This window comes from Alligator mississippiensis, chromosome 3 (assembly GCF_030867095.1).
Source record: "Alligator mississippiensis isolate rAllMis1 chromosome 3, rAllMis1, whole genome shotgun sequence".
NCBI classification, from domain to species: Eukaryota; Metazoa; Chordata; order Crocodylia; family Alligatoridae; genus Alligator; species Alligator mississippiensis.
The window spans coordinates 182,332,699-182,339,130 of NC_081826.1; the positions used below are offsets into that span (position 1 = coordinate 182,332,699).

The following is a 6,432-nucleotide window of genomic DNA, read 5'->3' on the forward strand; positions in this document are numbered from 1 at the left end:
TCCATGATCCCTTATTATGAGTGCAAGAGGGTGGGGGGGAAGTGTTTTTAAAATAGGACGGGAGTTCTGACTTCTATATGCATGTATAACCTCCAGGTGAAAACTCTTTCTGCAGAAGCAGCCTTCCACAAATGTCAGTTTGGGATTAGTCACACACACAATTTTATCAGCCCCTTGTGAATCAATCCATATTAATGAGAAGGCAGGCAGTAGATGGTGCTGTTTGGCAGCTGCTTAGTATTGCAAGAGGCAAAACTGCAGTAGAGCAAGCAGGTCCTTTATGGCTTGCCGTGATCGTATAGTGGTTAGTACTCTGCGTTGTGGCCGCAGCAACCTCGGTTCGAATCCGAGTCACGGCAGGAAAAGATGTGCTTCCTTTTCTGTGTCTTGACTACGTTGCTCAGATGATGCTTCACAAAAAAATAAAGGCCAATTTACAAAACTGACGCATCACAGCCATCGTTTCCGTTCAATAACCCTAATGCAGGCATAAGGCTTTTAATTTATGTCTAATGTGATGCATACAGCAACATAATGATCATGTAATTTTTTTTTTTATTAATTATAGCTACTTAAGATCTGCAGTGAAGAGGCTCCTGCAGTCCTCTTGGGGGTTTGATCTTTGCCAGTATTGTAAATAATAATAAAGCAATAATGCTGCCTCCCTATGATATGTGGCAATCCTGCTTTTCCAGGCATGAAGTGTTGCAAACAGGAGGTTTTTGGCCTCCCTGGCCCTTATCAGTGATTGCAGGAAACCCTTTGTTACTGTGATAGGAACTGCCTGTAATTTCACTTTCCTGCATCACTGGCTAACACAAGAAGCCAGGTTTTCAGAATGAGGACTTCTCAAAGGGGCTCTAGGCCTGACAAATTACAGTAAACACCAGCAATTCATAAAGCTAACAAAAGAATTACACACTGTGCATAACTGCTAGATTAACAAGGGTTCATTGTTCAGGTGCTAGTCAGAAGATTTAGATGCCCCTTCACGGCACTTTGGATAATTGGTCCTTTAACTACCTGAGAAGTGCGGCGGAGAGCTAGCACCCTACTAGCCTGTTTTTATAGCTTATTTATGTTCATTTTAAGAAGTTGGCTTTTCTGTTTCCTCCTGCAACAGCAGGAAAACTTCATTGTCACAGAGCTGCTGAATGAAAGTTCTTTAGGGAGCAAGGTTACTTTTCCCCCTTGCACTAATAAACTGGGTTTTATTGGGCATGTCATGCCAAATGAAGATGATGTGCTTCAAATAGAAAAGTAGGATTTCACCAGTGAGGAGGGAAAAATATATGCTTGATTTCTTTCTCTCTCTCTTTTTTAATAGCACAAGATTTTAGCATGTGTCAAATTAAAAGGGTTTATGCCTTAAAATCCTTTATTGCCTCATTTCCTACCTTTTGAATCATTTCCATATGCCCTGGATAAATGCTGAGACCCAACAGTTTTAATGAGCAATCAGTTATGATCAGAAATAGTTCCATCCTCAACCATGACCCCTGTGCACTGTACCCTTGGCAGGAATAATCTGTTCACTGCAGGTGGAGCTGGGGCTTCAGGCTCATTCCTAGGTCACTGGTTGTACAGAAGAAACGGCCAGGGAATCTCATGAAGCCCTCTGTTGTCCTTGTCACGTCACGTTGGACCAGAAGAAACAGCCTAGCCGGATAACTACTCTGGGTGTGGCACTACTATACTACTGCATAGTAATAGAAGAATACATAGCTCCCTGTAACACTCTATTCCCATATGGCTGGGCAGGGTGGCACCTCAGAGACTAACTCATTCAGGAATGCACATGCTTCTGTAGGCAACAGTCCACTTCTGTCAGATTCATAGCATCATTCATAGACCTCTCAAAATACAGATTTCTTGAATACCTTTGAGAATGGAACAAGAGAATTCTGTTCTTTTATGTTGGAGCCTTTCAATGTTGATTTTTCTGGCACTGGAAAGATGTTCTCTATGGCAGGAATCAGCTACCCATAGCATGCATTCACAGCATCTGATGAAGTAAGCTGTTGCCTACAAAAGCTTGTGCTTTTCTGAACGGGTTAGTCTGAAGTCAGGCAGAAAGTGGAGCAGGGTGGCACTTTGTGGACTAATGCAGCTAACTACCTCTCTTCCAGCCGCCTCCCCTCACTTAGCCAGTTCTGAGCCTTTAGCTGCCTTATTAGAACAGCCAGGCAAGGTTCTTTGCCCAGATGTGATATCTTTTATTAGACCAACTAAATAGGAACAGCCAGCATTTATCTGAATTCCAGCTGTAGAAACATATTTTACCATAATTTTATGCTTTGGAATGAGTTAGTTAAAATGAATTCAAGGAAGGGTGGCATCTTGGAGACTAGCATGCTATATTGCAAAAACTTGATGGGGACCAAGACAGACTTGGGATGTTCCTTATTTGTGTGTTTTTTATTTGGTTTATCTCCCCCTATGACTAATGGTCATTAGAGAAACTCATATCCATCTTCTCTGGCACTGATTCATAAGCAGAAATTGCTTGCTGACAGATAGTATAGCTCCAGACAGATCTCTCTCAGTTGTCCATTTTGCCAACACTTTTCTTTTGTCTTTGAGGAAGAAAATACAGAATACTCTCGTTTAATCAATATTTCAAACTAATGTCAAATTTCAGTTTGGAATATAAATGTATCTATGTGGCTTCCAGCACTACACTTTCTGAACGTCTCCCAAAGGATTTCGGCATGTTCCTGTACAAAAGGGAAGGTTTAATATCAGCCTTTCCCAGATGAGGAAAATTGCACAGGGCAATTTTAAATGAATTCAGAAGCACGTTGAACTTTAGCTGCATGTGTACAGCCAGCTCGCACTGACAGTACTAACCAGTACAGACTGTCAGTCCTATGCACATAGGATTTTTTGCCTCAATTTTTATATTTGGGCCATACTTGCATATTTGTGGAACTGCAATAATATGGTGGAGACAGCAAAAAGGATCCAACTTGAAGTCAACCAAACTATATCCTTTTGGTCCTGAAACAACTGAGTTTAATGTGTTTTGTTCTTTTTTTTTTTTTTTTTTTACATACTTACATGCAAGAACTCACATAACTTACTAGCTATAATAAAGCTCACTGCTTTAGCATTCTCTACCTCCAGGAAGCAACCTGGTACAACGTAATGGAAAGGTACATATAATAAAACTGAGCAAAAGTGTTCCAGCCATTCTGTTTGCAAATACCTTGGGAAGGGACATGTTTAAATCTAGACTGTAACATCTTTGAGATGAGGACTTTATCTTTCTCTCTGTCTCAAAGGTATTTTGTAAGTCAGTGGTTCTCAACCTTCTTGGATTTGAGGTACACCTCCATAACTTTTGTAAATTGAATGCTACCCAGTGTCAAAAAACAATTTATATATTACAATGCTTACCGCCTTACACAGGGGCTGCAGGTCTTCCAGTATGGCTTATCTGCTTAGCCTATCGGTAGGGACCTACTGAATTCATGGAGGAAGTAGGGTGTGCAGTGTCTCCCTTAATTTTGCAGGGTCCCTAAAACCTGAACTACCTGCTGATTTGGTGAAGGGGCCCCACTTGCGGCTTGCTCCTGATCAGTGGGGAGGCAAAAACTGCAGTTTTAAATATGGCACCATTTTTGCCTCCCATCACTGATTGGCTGAGGGTCCCCAAGACAGCCCTGCTGTTTACTACTGACTGGCGGGGAGGCAAAAACGGTGCCGTGTTTAAAACTGTGGTTTTAGTTTCCCTGCTGATCAGGAGGGAGCGAGAAGGGGGAAGGCTTAAGCCGGAGAAGGGGGCGAGAAGGAGAACATGCAAGATTAAAGAAGCCACTGCACACTCTACTTCTGCTGTGATTTTGGATGGTTCCTACCTATCTGTTTATCTCCACAACTTGTTTATCTTCTCACACCTTGATGTGCCCCACCACACTGGTTGAGAATCAGTGTTGTATACCTTTTGGCACAGAAATTAGATGTGAATGACTTGAGCTTACATTAAAAAAAAACAACCAACAAATCTTACAACTAATAGAAACACTAGTTGCTACAATTCTAGGGAAAGAAACAACCCCAAATTGTTAAGAACACTGCACAGAACTACAACAGAGAAAGCTACTTCAAAAATCATTAAAACTCATACATTTTTGTCCCCCTAATTCCATCTCTCCAATTCTTCTATCATGCCTGATATTCAGATCAGGTGTATAGCTAGGAAGAAAGTAATGTCTGCTTGAATCTCCAGTCATCAATCAAGTATGCTCTGTGCTTCTTTTCCTTTACAGGGCTGCAACTTTCAGTAAATATTTTATAGGTTATCCCCCCTCCCCATGAAAACCTTTCAAGAGGCCTGTATTAAAGAAAACCTTTGAAAGGAGTTATTCTCTGAAAAGAAAACTCTTTGGAGCCCAAGGAGCTCATTATACCTTTTAATAAGGTGTGCTCATGTTGGATAGATTAGACTGCTTTACCTCTAAAAGTTCATCTCTGAGTTTACTTATACATACACACGCACTAATTGGAGCCTGATGTTGAAGCTGTGCAGAACTTCCTATAATCCACAACTATTTTTTTTTTTTTTTTAAAAACACCATAGTGCTCACTAGACGAGGTCAAGTGGGAAACAACTTGTTGCTGTAGCATAGACTGAAACTGAAACCAGCTGGGAGGGTCACTGAACACTCGTGTCTTTTTGAATCCCTCTAAGTTTAGGTTTGTTTCAAGTTTGAAGCCCCAAACTCTTTCTAAAACAAATTACAAACTACTGAGTTTTTACTACTTAATCTTCAGTTCAGAAGAAAACCAAAATTAGGCCTGGGTTACAGTCTGGATGAATCTTGAATTTCTTAAGAACCTAGAAGAAGAAACATTTTGGGGTACTTATAAGATTCATAACAAATATTGCATGCTGGCTTCCTGAATATATTCTTTTGCTTTTCCTCCAGTTCTCCCTTTGCCATGGTCTTCTTATCAGATGTTCTTTAATTTAAACTTAGTTCTCTTGGTGCTATCATCCCACAAAAGTTCAGGAACATCCATAAATGTTTTGTTTTAAATATACCTATTATCTCCAGAGGCCCTGCCCTTGTCCGACTATATTTTTAGGTATTTCTTTTGAAGAAGCTTCTTTCCCACAGCAAATCCTTCCATCAAAGATCTCCCAAAAATGCAGATTTCTTGAAAACATTTGAAAATGGAACAAGAGAACTCTGTTTTTTTTATGTTGGAGGCTTTCAATATTAATTTTCTGGCACTGGAAAGACATTTTCCAGGACAGGGGCAGCTACCCATGGGCCAGATGTAACTTGTAAAGATCTTGAATCTAGCCCATGAAGGCCTGATTTTGATTGGGGATGGGGAGGGGCACAAATTTTTAAAGAAGCTATGTGAACACAGTTGCATTAAGCAAAGACTTAAGTGGCTACTTTATCATAGTCCTTTAAAAAACCTCCTGCTCTGTGCTCTCACTGCTAAATATGCTGTTCCCCATTGATGTTCACCATGGCTTTTGACAGCACCCATAAGTAGAGGGGGTACACAGAGTAGGGAGGAAATTGGCTGAAGGAGTTAGGTAGCAGCAGCCCATGGCACTAGCTTGGTTGCAAGCATCCAGCCCGGTGCTCTACGATGTTGCCCACACTTGCTATATAGTGTCTTTATGAAGCAGACTAATTAGCTCCACATTTAGAGTCTCATGTAGACACACCCACTGAGACTTTAATGTGCAGTAGATTAATTGTGGTGTATTAGCATCACAAAAAAAGCATGAGCTGGTGCTACTGTGCAGGAGCACCAATTTATGGTACATTAAGTTTAGTACCTGTTACAATTACAGCACATTAATGAATGTAGATGCACCCAGTGTCTACATGTGTGCCCCTATTAGGCTGCCATAAATTAATAAATGCCACCATAGGATAGTACTTGTAAAGACTGCACATGTACATGCTGCTGGGGCTGGCTGGGGCATAAGGGTGCTTCAGTCTAGGGGTTGCGTGCCAGCTAGCCCGACACTGAAGCACCCTCATGCCTCAGCCAGCTCCTCTGCAGCACATTGAGACTGGTCAGAGCAGCCCTAGGCTGGAAGTGTACCCCCTGGACTCCCTGCCAACTGGGGCTGCTTCACCCCAGTTCAGTGTGCTGCGGTCCCAGGTACATGTTCAAACATGGCACCCAGGAGCAATAAACTCTGGCATGATATGCACAGCAATAAACTCTGGTCCATTAATTGCACATGTAGATGCACCCATAGTATAGCAAATATTTCTGTTAGAGCCCAGCCTTATGCCAGTATGACTGACTAGTACTGTGGTACCAGGCCTCCTGATCCCACACCTCCAGCTAGGTTATGCTTCTCCTGGTTAATAATATACACAACCTAACTCCCCCTCTCCCCCCATCTGCAAACAGGTGTAGGACTTTTCATATTCCAACATAGATCTTAGA

At 41.6% G+C, this 6,432-nt stretch overlaps 1 non-coding gene across 1 annotated transcript; it reads left to right on the forward strand.

The window, feature by feature from the left end:
* The first annotated feature begins 287 nt into the window (after positions 1 to 287).
* On the forward strand, positions 288 to 359 carry TRNAH-GUG (transfer RNA histidin (anticodon GUG)). The gene has a single exon. It is a non-coding gene; the product is annotated as a tRNA-His (tRNA).
* The last annotated feature ends 6,073 nt before the right edge of the window (positions 360 to 6,432 follow it).